Genomic DNA, 14,479 nt, shown 5'->3' on the forward strand with positions numbered 1-14,479 from the left:
AGCCAATCACTTACCTGCTTTCTGGTGATGTCACACTTCGATTACTTTTTACTTCTCTCCTTCCCTCGGAGTTCAGAGACTGGAGACAGGTAAGCCTACCTGAGTCTCTGGGGCCTTTTTTACAGACGCTGCACCGCGATTCCTGCCACTCTCGCGCCACACTGAGGCCTACCTGGGTCTCTGGGGCCTTTTATACAGCCGCCGTTCCGTGATTGCCGCTGCCTCTCACGCCGCACTGAGGCCTAGCTGGGTCTCTGGGGCCTTTTATACAGCCGCTGCTCCACGATTCCCGCCATCTTTCGCGCCGCACTGAGGCCTACCTGGGTCTCTGGGGCCTTTTATACAGCCGCTGCTCCGTGATTCGCACCACCTCTCATGCCGCACTGAGGCCTACCTGGGTCTCTGGGGCCTTATATACAGCCGCCGCTCTGTGATTCCTGCTGCCTCCCATGCCACACTGAGGCCTACCTGGGTCTCTGTGGCCCTTTATACAGCCACCGCTCCACGATTCCCGCCGCCTCTTGTGCCAACATAACATTTGCCTTCTTAACCACCTGCTGCACCTGCATACATAACTTCAGCGACTGGTGCACAAGGACACCCAGGTCTCGTTGCACTTCCCCTTCTCACAATCTATTGCCATTCAGATAATAATCTGCCTTCCTGTTTTTGCCACCAAAGTGGATAACCTCGCATTTATCCACATTATACTGCATCTGCCATGCATCTGCCCAATCACCCAACCTGTCCAAATCATACTGGAGTTTCTTCGCATCCGCCTCACAGCACACAGCTTTGTGTCATCTGCAAACTTGGAGATATTACATCTAGTTCCCTCATCTAGATCATTGATATATATTGTGAATAGCTGGGGTCCTAGGACCGATCCCTTTGGTACCCCACTAGTCACTGCCTGCTACTCGGAAAAAGACCCATTCATTCCAACTCTTTGCTTCCTGTCTGCCAACCAGTTCTCTATCCAAGTCAGTACCTTGCCCCGAATCCCATGTGACTAAACATTACATGCTAATCTTTTATGCGGGACCTTATCGAAAGCCTTCTGAAAGTCAAAATACACCACATCCACTGATTCTCCCTTATCTATTCTACCAGTTACATCCTCAAAAAATTCCAGCAAATTAGTCAAGCACGATTTATATTTTTTAAATCCATGTTGACTTTGTCCGATCCTGTCACTATTTTCCAAGTGCTCTGCTATTACATATTTCATAATGGACTCTAGCATTTTCCCCACTACCGATGTCAGGCTTACCGGTCTATAATTCCCCGTTTTCTCTCTACCACCTTTTATGAATAGTGGGGTAACATTAGCTACCCTCCAATCCATGGGAACTGTTCCAGAGTCTATAGAATTTTGGACGATGACCAGCAATGCATCTACTATTTCTAGGGTCACTTCCTTAAGTACCCTAGGATGTAGATTATCAGGAGCTGAGGATTTCTCGGCCTTCAATCCCATCAATTTCCCTAACACCATTTCCCTACAAATACTGATTTCATTCAGTTCCTCCCTCTCATTAGACCCTATGCTCCCTGACATCACTGGGAGTTTATTTGTGTCCTCCTTTGTGAAGACAGAACCAAAGTATGTAGTTAAATGGTCAGCCATTTCTTTGTTCCCCATTATAAATTCCTCTGATTCTGACTGCAAGGGGCCTATGCATGACTTCACCAACCTTTTTCTCTTCACATATCTATAGATGCTTTTACAGTCAGTTTTTATGTACCCTGCAAGCTTACTCTCGTGCTCTATTTTCAGTCTCTTAATTAATCCCTTTCTCCTCCTTTGCTGAATCCTAAACTGCTCCCAATCCTCAGGTTTACTGCTTTTTCTGGCCAATTTATATGTCCTCTACTTGCATCTTATGCTATCCGTAATTACTCTTGTTAGCAATGGTTGAGTCACCTTTTGTGTTTTATTTTTATGCCAAGCAGGGATGAACAAATTCTGTAGTACATCCATGTGATCTTTAAATGTTTGCCATTGCCTATCCACTGTCAACCCTTTGAGTTGCATTCCCCAATCAATCCTACCCGGCTCACGCCTCACACCATCGTAGTTTCCTTTAATTAAATTCAAGACCATAGTCTCTGAGTCAAATACTTCACTCTCCAACTTAATGAAGAATTCTATCATATTATGATCGCTCCACCCCAAGTGGCCTCGCACAACAAGATTGCTAATTATTCCTTTCTCATTACATAATACCCAGTCTAAGAACGCCTGATCTCTAGTTGGCTCTTCAGCATATTGGTCCAGGAAACCAACCCGTGTGCACTCCAGGAATTCCTCCTCCACAGTATTGTTACTAATTCAGTTAGCCCAATCTATATGTAGAGTATAGTCACCCATGATAACTGCTGTGCCCTTATTGCACGCGCCTCTAATTTCCTGTTTAATGCCATCACCAATCTCTGCATTACTGGTTAGGAGTCTGTATACAACTCCCACTAACGTTTTCTGCCCCTTGGTATTTCTCAGCTCTACCCATACAGATTCCACATCATCAGAGCTAATATCTTTCCTTACAATTGTGTTAATCTCCTCTTTAACCAGCAATGCTCCTTTCTACCTGTCTTTCCTGAATATTGAATACCCTGGATGTTGAGTTCCAAGCCTTGGTCACCCTGGAGCCATGTTTTTGTAATCCAAATCATGTCATGTCCATTTACATCTATTTGCGCAGCTAATTCATCCACCTTATTACTAATGTTCCTCGCATTAAGACAAAAAGCCTTCAGGTTTGTCTTTTTAAATCTCTTAGACCTTTTAGAATTATTATTTAAAGTCGCCATGTTTAATTTAAACCCTTGATTTCTCTGACTGCCACTTTTGCTTTACTCCTTCCTGTCTTTTGCTTCTATCTTTGTTTCCCTTTCCTCTGCCTCCCGGCACAGGTTCCCAACCCCCTATCATTTTAGTTTAAACCCTCCCCTATGGCACTAGCAAACACCCCCCCAAGGACATCGGTGCTGGTCCTGCCCAGGTGCAAACCGTCCAGCTTGTACTGGTCCCACCTCCCCCAGAACTGGTTCCAATATCCCAGGAATTTGAATCCCTCCCCCTTGCACCATTCCACTAGCCATGTATTCGTCTGAAATATACTTCTATTTCTACTCTGACTAGCATGTGGCACTGGAAGCAATCTTGAGATTACTACCTTTGCGGTCCTATTTTTAATTTACCTCCTAACTCCCTATATTCAGCTTTTAGGACCTCATCCCGGTTTTTACCTATATTATTGGTACCTATATGCACCATGACAACTGGCTGTTCACCCTCCCCTTCCAAAATGCTCTGCAGCTGCTCCGAGATGCCACCCTTGCAACAGGGAGGCAACATACCATCGTGGAGTCTCGTTTCCGGCCACAGAAACGCCTATCTATTCCCCTTACAATAGAATACCCTATTCCTATAGCTCTCCCACTCTTTTTCCTCACATCCTGTGCAGCAGAAGCACCCACAGTGCCAGGAAGTTGGCTGCTGCTGTCTTCCCCAGATAAGCCATCTCCCCCAACAATATCCAAAGCGGTATATCTGTTTGAGAGGGGGATGGCTACAGGGGAAACCTGCACTACCTGCCTGCGCCTACTACTCTGCCTGGCAATCACCCATTCCCTTCCTGCCTGTGCAGCCTTTACTTGCGGTGTGACCAACTCATTAAATGTGATATCCACGACGTCCTCAGCATCGTGAATGCTCCAGTATGTATCCATTTGCAGCTCCAGTGCCGCAATGCGGTCTGTCAGTAACTGCAGCTGGATACACTTCCTGCACACATGGTCGTCAGGGACACAGGGAGTGTACCTGATTTCCCACATAGTGCAGGAGGAGCATACCATGGCGCCGACCTTTAATTAATTAAAATTAAAATTAAATCAAGTCAATCCCACCAATTACACTACAATTAAATGATATAATCAAGGGCCCTTGTTTACCAGCAGCCCCCGCTGCACTGCAGAGACCCTAGAAACTACAAACCACAAAAATTAAGTTTGGAAAAAGCAAAAGAGAGAGAAATACTCACCAACCAATCACTTACCTGCTTTCTGGTGACGTCACACTTCGATTCTTTTTTACTTCTCCCGCTCTCGGAGCTCGGTTTAAATCAGCCTCTCCTGCTCTTGGAGCTCTGTTTAAATTAGTCTCTCTCGGAGCTCTGCTTAAATCAGCCCCTCTTGCTCGTGGAGCTCGGTTTAAATCAGCCTCTCCCGCTCTCGGAGAACAGTTCTGTACAAAATTCTTCTTTTCACATCAGGTGATGTTTATTCATTAATATTGACTCTTCATTCAAACTGCCCTCACCCTCATTCAGTTGTCAAATCAAGTAACCGCTGATTTAGCGCCACATGGTCGAAACTGTAATTAGCTTATTTTGTCCTAGAACAAGTCTGTGGCGTGAATGTTGAAAATCGTTATTCTGAAGGGTCAAATGAGGTAGAATTCCGCTGATCGCTCTATGACAAATATATATATAAACATTTCCTGTGATCGCTATTGATAGGGAAATGGGAAACAGATAAAACCAAAGTTATGTTTGGTACCGCATTCTAGCTGCTTATTTCTACTTTTCTTGAAATAGTGGCAATCATATGGTTTGGAATGAATGGAGCATTGATAAAACAAAGGGGCGGCGGGAGAAATTTTACAAACATAATTCTGCAGAAAAAAGCAACATGCCTAGATATACCTAACAGAGGAAACCTTCGCAAAATAAGTTACGACATAACCCCACATAGTGACGATGGCAATTGTTAATTGAATTAATTAACTACTTAAAACTAAAAATTAAGTTTTATTCTTATCAACAGAACATACTTCTGTCCAACAGAGTGAAAAACAGATACAGAAACTAAAGATCGGTCAGCCTTCCAAAAACATAAAGTAAACAGGGGATGAAATTGGTCTTCAGCGATAGCGCAAAATGGCCGACAGTGAATCAGCAGCCGGTTTTGCATTCCTCGCGCGATTTTCTGTTCTATTAGCCCGTTTTCCACTGGGCGATAATGTCTCCCACCCGTTTCGTTTAGTTTTAAATAGCGATAAAACAACTTCCATCAGTTAACAATTTGATTACCCATGCTCAACTGCTGTAAGCAATTGTTCAAATATCAGATTCCATTTAGGGCTCTCACTACCGACGGCATCCTCAACAATGCACAGCTCCATATGTGAATGTTATTTTCATCTCGCAGGTAGTGACAGTGCTTCGCCCTCGCCTTATTTACCGATCTTTGGATATGCAGGCTTTGCATTGACGTTTCTGGTGCTGTTGATTATCATTGGAATGTCGTTCAGATTCAGTAACTGTAAAGGTAAGTTATCACAAGTTTGTTTAATTTAAATACAACTTACAATGAACAGAAAGGGCTAGTCAGCATGGAGAGAGGATTGTTCGACGTTATAATTTACTGGTCAGAAGTTTTGTTGGCGCGGGAATAGAGCTCAGTTTGGCTGTTGAATTTTGAATCGGTCTGTGGTCCTGAATTGCAGCATTTATCTTAGAATGGTATGAACATGAAGATGGATTGTATTCCCGCTGCGCTACCACCCCACCCTGATCCAAAAATCGTCACTCTGATCTCCACATGTTTAAATATACAAGGGGATGAACATATCTGAAATTCTTCTGCCTTTTTTTACGCAGAAGTGTCAAACTGTTTATTTTTTGTTGAAAGCAATTTCGCATCAGTATTGGTCAACTAGCATCCCACGGCGAAAATCCAAGTTGCGGAATGTTATGATTTTTTTCGACTTTGCCCTCTCTGTAAATTGACATTCGCCATACTTGCTGAATCATATCGTGCATCGTTCACAATGAATTTTTGAATGTTGTATTTTACTAGGCAGAGAGAGAAAATATGAAGCAATCAATTGTGACAAGTCTGTAAGTTTATTAAATTCATCCGATTGATATTTGAATGTAATGTGATAATTTTGTGTTGAGCTGAGAACATTTCAAATCTATTTCAGACTAGGGTAACTTGTTTGTCCACTTTTCCAGCTGACTTACATCAGACTGAGACATCGAAACCGGTCAGCATGTAATACTCCCAAGTGAAAGTTGGCGCAGAATTCGTACCGAAATCCATTGTCTAGGCGCTAAGTGCACTCAGTCTGCTCAGGTCCAGCAGTAGCTTTTGTCAGGTACAATAACATGGTCAGGGGACACTCCCAGTGCATGCCGACTCCATGGCAGGGTCTAGTGACCGGTTAGAAAGAGAGGAAATTTGAGTGAGGCCCCGGGCCGTAGGATTCTGAAAGCAGCAGGCTCCCAAGCTCGGAGAATGGTTTAGTAACTTGGAGTGTTCAACTTCACTTTTAGCTTTATGTTGGTTTTGATGCTACGCCTTTGCCGGCCATCTAGTCGGAGGAGAGCAGGCAGACATGGCGCAAATCTAACACCATATTCATGTGGCATCCCTGCATTTAGATATTGACAATTCTTCGTTTTGAAAATGTGAGGGAGACCTGGAGCTCCCTCTCCCTCATGATTTCCATCAATAGGTCGGGCTGCTGCTACTGCTTTCACTAGATCCCGGCGCAAAGTAATGGGGATTAGGCCCTGTGTAATTGGTAATCGCCCCTATTTTCCTGACCGATGCGATCAAGGACTGGTCATTTCACCACGGCAAAAATCTGAAAATTGAACCATAATCAAATTCCCACCTTTGGGTGTTTTACTTTCAAACATCGATATCCTTTCTTCTGAGATTATTGATAGAATGTTTCAATTAGCCACAGTTCCGGACCAGCAACCATTGTCTGCCCACGCCTCCAGGGCAAGTTGCCCACTGCAGCTGGAAACCCAGCTTGGAGCCCTGCAAGGAAATTTTAAAAGGTTGGCCACGAAGATTTGCTGGAGCCAATGGCACAACAGTAAGTGGCCACAAACAGCACTGCACCAAATTAAATTGTTTGTGTTGTTGTTATGCATCATGTAAATGAGAGTTTTAAATTTATGCCCCATGCTTTGGGTACTCAAAGTGGGTTGAGGCTGCGTCCTTGAGGCGGATGTAGCATTTCAGAGATTTAGGGGGGAAATTCAATACCTTAGCGCCTCCCGTTAGCGGCAGCAGATGGTACTAATGGGGTGCTAGAGCATTATTAATGGTGCATGGCAAATCCAATGCCACACATAAAACCACCCTCTCCCCTGCAGCCCTGGCGCTAAAAGCTATTGCCAGAAACCTCAACGATAGGTGGATTGTGATGCCAGTCAGTGTGCAATGCTTACTGACTTCCCAATCTACAAAATTGATTGTTGCCACCTACCTTAACGCCTGAAGGATACAGCGACAGGGAGAGCTGGTGTGAAGCACCAGGAAGCTGGCTCCAGGGACGTTATTTAAAGCAATCATCAGTAATGAGTCTCAGCTGTGTGTTAGTGGAGTTTCAGTTTTTTCTTGCCAGTTTCACATAGTGCAACAGTTTTATTCTGTGATTTCTAGGTTATTTATTAGAAGGAGTGTTGTGGCAACTAAAAAGTAGATACATTGAATCTTAAAAAAATAAAACTGCTATACTTGGTTACATTAAGGGGCTGTAATTGCAGTCGACCTCGGCCTCCAGGATCTACAGTGAAGGGAGCAGAGACAGCGAGAAAGTCTGCAACATGTGGTCAGAGGGAAAAGGAGGGCCATCAAACCTCAGAACAGAATGCCTATCTGTCTGAGGGTATTCCGAGAGCACTTCCCCTAGCTCCAATTAAGTGAGGAGCAGTGCATTAGAAAGCTCCACTTCACCAAGGAGGTGATAACAGAACTCTGCCACCTCCTGCAGCCAAAGCTCCAGCCTCAGATCAGGGTGACCACGGATCTCTCAATGGCCATCAAGGTCACCATCACCGTCAATTTCTTCGCCAGTGGATCTTTCCAGTTTGCAGCAGGAGACAAAACTAACATCTCGCAGTTTGCCATCCATCGCTTCATCCAGGACGTCAGAGAGGCTCTCTACAGTAAGAGAAGGGACTACACTTCATTCCCCACCACCAAAGAAAAGCAGGACGAGCGTGCATGTGACTTCATCAGGATAGTGGGACTCCCCACGATGCAGGACACCATTGACAGCACCCATGTGGCTTTGCAGGCACCACATAACAATCCTGAGATCTTATGTAACCGCAAAGGCAACCACTCAGTTAATGTGCAGTTGGTGTGCGACCACAGACAGTGACTCCTCAATAGAGTCAGAGTTAAACAGCACAGAAAGAGGCCCTTTGGCCCATCGTGTCCACGCTGGCCATCAAGCCCTGTCTATTCTAATCCCATATTCCAACACTTGGACCATCGCCTTGTATACTATGGCATTTCACCTGCTCATCTAAATGCTTCCTGAATGTTGTGAGGACTCCTGCCTCTACCATCCATTCAGGCAGTGAGTTCCAGATTCCAACCACCCTCTTGGTAAAAAAAGTTTCTTCAAATCCCCTCTAAGCCTTCCGCCGCTTACCTTGAAACTATGCCCCCTTGTTATTGACCCATCGACTAAGGGGAAAAGTTCCTTTCTATCTATCCTATCTATGCCCCTCATAATTTTGAACACCTCAATCAGGTCCCCCCTCAGCCTTCTCTGCTCCATGGAAAACAACCCCAGCCTGTCCAGTCTCTTTTCATAGCTGAAGCACTCCAGCCGAGGTAACATCCTGGTGAATCTCCTGTGCACCCTCTCCAATGCAATCACATCCTTCCTATAGTGTGGCGACCAGAACTGCACACAGTATTCCAGCTGTGGCCTAACTAGCGTTTTGTACAGCTCCATCAAAACTTCCCTGCTCTTATATTCTAAGCCTTGGCTAATGAAGGCAAGTATCCCATATGCCTTTTTAACCACCTTATCTACCTGTCCTGCTGCCTTCAGGGGTCTATGTACATGCACACCAAGGTCCCTCTGATCCTCTGTCCTTCCTAGGGTCCTACCATTCATTGTATATCCCCTTGCCTTGTTTGTCCTCCCAAAATGCATCAGCTCACACTTTTCAGGGTTAAATTCCATTTGCTATTGTTCTGCCCGTCTGGCCAAAACATGTGTATTGTCCTATAGCCTGGGGCTTCTCTTCTCCCTATTTACCACTCCACCAATTTTTGTGTCATCTCTGAACTTACTGAGCATACCTCCTACGTTCATATCTAAATCATCAATGCACACTATAAACAGAAAGGGACCCAGCACCGATCCCTGTGGTACACCACTGGACACAGACTTCCAGTCACAAAAACAACCTTCGACCATCACCCTCTGCCTCCTGCCACTAAGCCAATTTTGGATCCAATGTGCCAAATTGCCCTGGATCCCATGGGCACTTACCTTCTTGACCAGTCTCCCATGCGGGACTTTGTCAAAAGCCTTACTGAAGTCCATGTAGACTACATCAACTGCACTACCCTCATCCACACACCTAGTCACCCCCTCGAAAAATTCAATCAAATTGGTTAGACATGATCTCCCCCTGACAAAGCCATGCTGACTGTCCTTGATTAATCCTTGCCTCTCCAAGTGGAGACCCATTCTGTCTCTCAGAATTTTCTCCAATAATTACCCTACCATTGATGTTAAGCTCACTGGGCTGTAATTTCCTGGTATTTTCCCTAAAACCCTTCTTCAATAATGGTACTACGTTATCTGACTTCGAGGCATCTGGCACCTCCCCTGTGGCCAGAGAGGTTTTGAAAATTTGTGTCAGAGCCCCTGCAATCTCCTCCTTTGCCTCGTACAACATCCTGGGATACATCTCGTCTGGGCCTTGGGATTTATCCACTTTTAAGCCCGCTAAAAACGATAGTAACTCCTCCCTCTCAATACTAATTTGTTCAAGTATATCATAATCCCCTTGCCTGATTTCTATGCCTATATTGTGCTTCTCCATAGTGAACACAGTTGCAAAATATTCATTTAAATCCTCACCTACATCCTCCGGCTCTACACACAGATTACCACTTTGGTCCCTAATAGACCCTATTCTTTCCTTGGTTATCCTCTGCCCTTAATATACTTGTAAAACACTTTGGGATTTTCCTTTATTTTGCCCGCCAGTGTTTTTTCATGCTCCCTCTTTGCTCTCCTAATTTCTTTTTTAACTACCCCCCTGCACTTTCTATACACCTCTTTCCACTGTTTTTAGTCCTTTGTATCTGCCAAAAGCCTCCCTTTTTTTCCTAATCAATTCTTGCATATCCCTTGACATCCAGGGTTCCTGGACTTGTTGGTACCATCCTTGACCTTTACGGGAACATGTTGGTGCTGTACTCTCTGTATTTCCTTTCTGATTGACTCCCACTGCTCTGATGTGAATTTTCCTACAAGTAGCTGATCCCAGTCCACTTTGGCCAGATCCTGCCTTATCATATTAAAATTGGCCTTCCCCCAATTTAGAACCTTTATTTCCGGTCCATCTTTGTCCTTATCCATGACTACCTTAAATCTCACCGAATTATGGCCTGTCACCACTTACCACTTGCCCAGCTACATTCCCTAGAATTAGGTCCAGTACCGCCCCGTCTCTTGTAGGACTTTCTACATGCTGGTTCAAAAAGCTCTCCTGGATGCACTTTAAGAAATCTGCACCCTCTGAGCCTTTCACACTCTGACTATCCCAGGTAATATTGAGGAAGTTGAAATCCCCTACTTTTATTATATTATTATTTCTACACTTCTCTGAGATTTGCCTACATATCTGTTACTCTACCTCCCCTGACTGTTTGGGGGCCTACAGTATACTCCCAGCAAAGTGCTTGCCCCCTTTTTGTTTTTAATTTTTACCTATTTGACCTCATTACAGGAACCTGATAAGATATCATCCCTCTTTACTGCAATAATTGACACCTTGATTAATATTGCGACACCCCCTCTTATTTTACACCCCCCTCTGTCTCGCCTGAAGATTCTATGCCCTGGAATATTGAGCTGCCAGTCCTATCCCTCCCTCAACCATGTCCCTGTGATAGCAACAATATCATACTCCCATGTGTTCATCAACACCTTCAATTCATCTGTCTTACTCGCAAGACTCCTTGCATTAAAATAAATGCCATCTAGCCTTGCCATACTCCATTGTGCCATTACATATTTGCTCTGCCTTCCAGACTGACATGTTTTTTCCTCTATATTTGGCTGTGCATCACCCCCTACTATAGCGCCACTCCATATCCCATCCCCCTGCCAAGTTAGTTTAACAACCCCCACCCCCACTACAGCACCAGCAAACATCCCCACAAGGATGTTGGTCCCATTCCGGTTCAAGTGCCATCCGATTTGTACAGGTCCCACCTTCCCCAGAAGCAGACCCAGTGATCCAGCAAACTAAAGCCCTCCCTCCTGCACCAGCTCTTTAGTCACGCATGCATCTGCTCTATCCTACTATTCCTATACACACCAGCACGTGGCACTGGGAATAATCCAGAGATTACAACCTTTGAGGGCCTGCTTTTTAATCTGATACCTAGCTCCCTAAATTCTTGTTGCAAGACCTCATCCCTCTTTCTTCCTATGTCGTTGTGAACCACGAGCTCTGACTGTTTGCCCTCCCCCTTCAGAATGCCCTGCAGCCGTTCAGTGACATCCTTGACCCTGGCACCAGGGAGGCAACATACCACCCTGGAGTCACGTCTGTGGCCACAGAAACGCCTGTCTGCACCCTCATTATTGAGTCTCCTACCACTATTGCCCTTCCACTCTTACTCCTCCCGCCTTGTGTAGCTGAGCCAACCACAGTGCCGTGAACTTCGCTCTGGCTGCACTCCCCAGAGGAACCGTCACTTTCACCGTTTTCCAACACAGAAAAACGGTTGTTGAGTGAAATGCACTCTGGGGCTTTCCTGAGTACCTGCCTGCCCCCCTTCTTCTGACTGGTGGTCACCCATTCCGGCTCTGACTGCACTTTGTCAATGCCTGCTATCTTGGCAGCAGCCACAATGCCTTCATGCTGCACCAGCATTGTTACAGCCACCACATCAAGCTCATGGCTGGCTGGTTGGAGAGAAGGGCTATCCGCTCTCCACTGGGCTCATAATCCCGCTCTACAACCCCAAAACTCCTGCTCAGCGCTCACATAATAAGACCCAAGCTGCCACCAGGAACATAATCGATCAGACCATTGGGGGGCTCAAGCAACAATTCCACAGCCATGACCACTCGGGAGCAGTCCTCCAGTAAACTCGGCTGAGTGGGTGTTCCATTTTGTGGTGGTCTGCTGCATGCTCCACAACTTGGCCATCATGAGGGCCCAGACCTTGCCACCAGCAATTGCGAGACCACCTCAGGAGGAGGAAGAGGGAGAGGAGGAGGAAGATGAGGATGAGGAGGAAGTGGAAGCTGAGGAGCAGGAGTAACAGGAGAGAGCGAGGAGGCAACCACTCAATCAGCCTTCCAGATGGGTTGTCCGTGACCACCATATCAGACTGCAAATTAATTTAACAACAGTTCGTCCTTGCTCACCACATCCCTATAATTCCATCCCTGTTGCAGGCCATATCACAGCGCAAACCTAAAATGAGATACACCAGAAAAGAATCCAAACTGAATTAATATATTTATCAATAATCAGTAAACACGTATTTACAACAAAATATTGGCCCTGAATTTCCGATCGGAGGCTTCCTGCGGGCGGATGCCTCCTTTCGGAATAAAATCTATGAACCTACCTGCTTGTTCCATAGATCCCGAGGCTTCTGATCCTGAGCCCCTCCAGTTGGAAATGCGCAGAGGCCCACATATCCCAGGGGCACATGCGGTTTGCAAGCACTCCTGGGATTACGTGGGCCAGGTGAACCAATCAAAGAAGGGAATCCCCCTTCTTAATTTTGACCGGTCAGTAGGGATTGAGCTGTCAAAAGTATGAATAAGGTACCACATTTAAAAACACACTAAAACATTAAATAAATTTAAAAATAACATTAAATAATTCAAATTAATTAAAATTCCATTTAATTATAAAAATTAATTTATATTTTGGAAAAAAATGTAATGTTTTTACGAGTCTAAAAATAAACTTACCTTTGTGAAGAGTATTTTTAATTTATGACTGTGTTATCAAATTTAGTTTTTCTATTTTTCAACACTCTTAAGCTGGTAAAACCAGGCCTTATGCCTGCTTTTACCTGGCATAAGAATACTGTGGCCTTTCAGTTGGGCAAAAAGTGCAACACTCCACCCACAGAGGCACTTTTCCTGGGAAGGTGGATGATCTGTCAAGAGAATTCTTGACAAATCGCAATTGCCGGTTTTCAACTCATGCATGTGTGGCAGCAGACTCAGCTGGCCCGATGACAGGCAGCAACAAGGACAATGGTGACTGGCAGTGGTGGGAGCAGGAATGCTGTCATCCTGAGGATGGAAGGCAGGTTCCTGCTACACTGACCTACTGCCACTCCTCCTAGGCAACACCTCAGCATTCTCAGCAATTTTTTGGAGCAGATTGCTGGCCTGCTGATACAACGTGGTAGACTGAGCCAAGATGGCAGCAGTCAGAGAAAGAAAAAAAGACTTGCATTTCTATAGCGACTTTCATGACGACTGGACATCTCAAAGCGCCTTGCAGCCAATTAAATACTTTTTGAAGTGCAGTCACTATTGTAATGTAAGAAATGCGGCAGTAAATTTGTACACAGCGAGTTTCCACAAACAGCAACGTGATAATGACCAGATAATCTCCTGCACTTCCGCCCTCACCCCTGCCCCTCCCTCCCGGAATGACGATAGGGTTCCCCTTGTCCTCACCTTTGACCCCACCAGCCTCCACATTCAACGGTTCATCCTCCGCCATTTCCACCACCTCCAGCATGATCCCACCACCAAACGCATATTCCCCTCCCCTTACCTTTCAGCATTCCATAGGGACCACTCCCTCCATGACATAGAAACATAGAAACATAGAGATAGGAACAGGAGTAGGCCATTCGGCCCTTCGAGCCTGCTCCGCCATTCAATGAGATCATGGCTGATCTTCGTCTGAGATCATAGCTGATCTTACCAGTTCAGTACCCCGTCCCCGCCTTTTCTCCGTAACCCTTAATCCCCTTAGCCTTCAGAAATATATCCAATTCTCTCTTGAAAATATTTATTGAATTAGCCTTCACAGCCCTCTGTGGCAGGGAATTCCACAGGCTCACCACTCTTTGAGTGAAGAAATTCTTCCTCATCTCTGTTTTAAATGATTTGCCCGCTATTTTTAGACTGTGGCCCCTGGTTCTGTGCTCCCCGGCCATTGGAAACATTCTCTCTGAATTCAGCCTGTCCAGGCCTGCCATAATTTTATATGTTTCGATGAGATCCCCTCTCAATCTTCTAAACTCCAGTGAGTACAAGCCCAAACTATTTAATCTCTCTTCGTAGGTCATTCCCGCCATTCCAGGTATCAGCCTGGTGAATCGCCGTTGCACTCTTTCCATGGCAAGAACATCCTTCCGCAGATGGGGCGACCAAAACTGTACACAATACTCCAGATGCGGTCTCACCAGCACC

The 14,479-nt window shown here is 45.3% G+C and overlaps 1 pseudogene; it reads left to right on the top strand.

Annotated features, from left to right (window-relative positions):
• Positions 1–14,479, top strand: part of LOC147116259 (uncharacterized) — a 40,947-nt pseudogene that overhangs the window by 11,277 nt on the left and 15,191 nt on the right.

This window comes from Somniosus microcephalus, chromosome 6 (assembly GCF_052327205.1).
Source record: "Somniosus microcephalus isolate GS21.2 chromosome 6, FLI_Smic_1.0, whole genome shotgun sequence".
Lineage (NCBI taxonomy): Eukaryota > Metazoa > Chordata > Chondrichthyes > Squaliformes > Somniosidae > Somniosus > Somniosus microcephalus.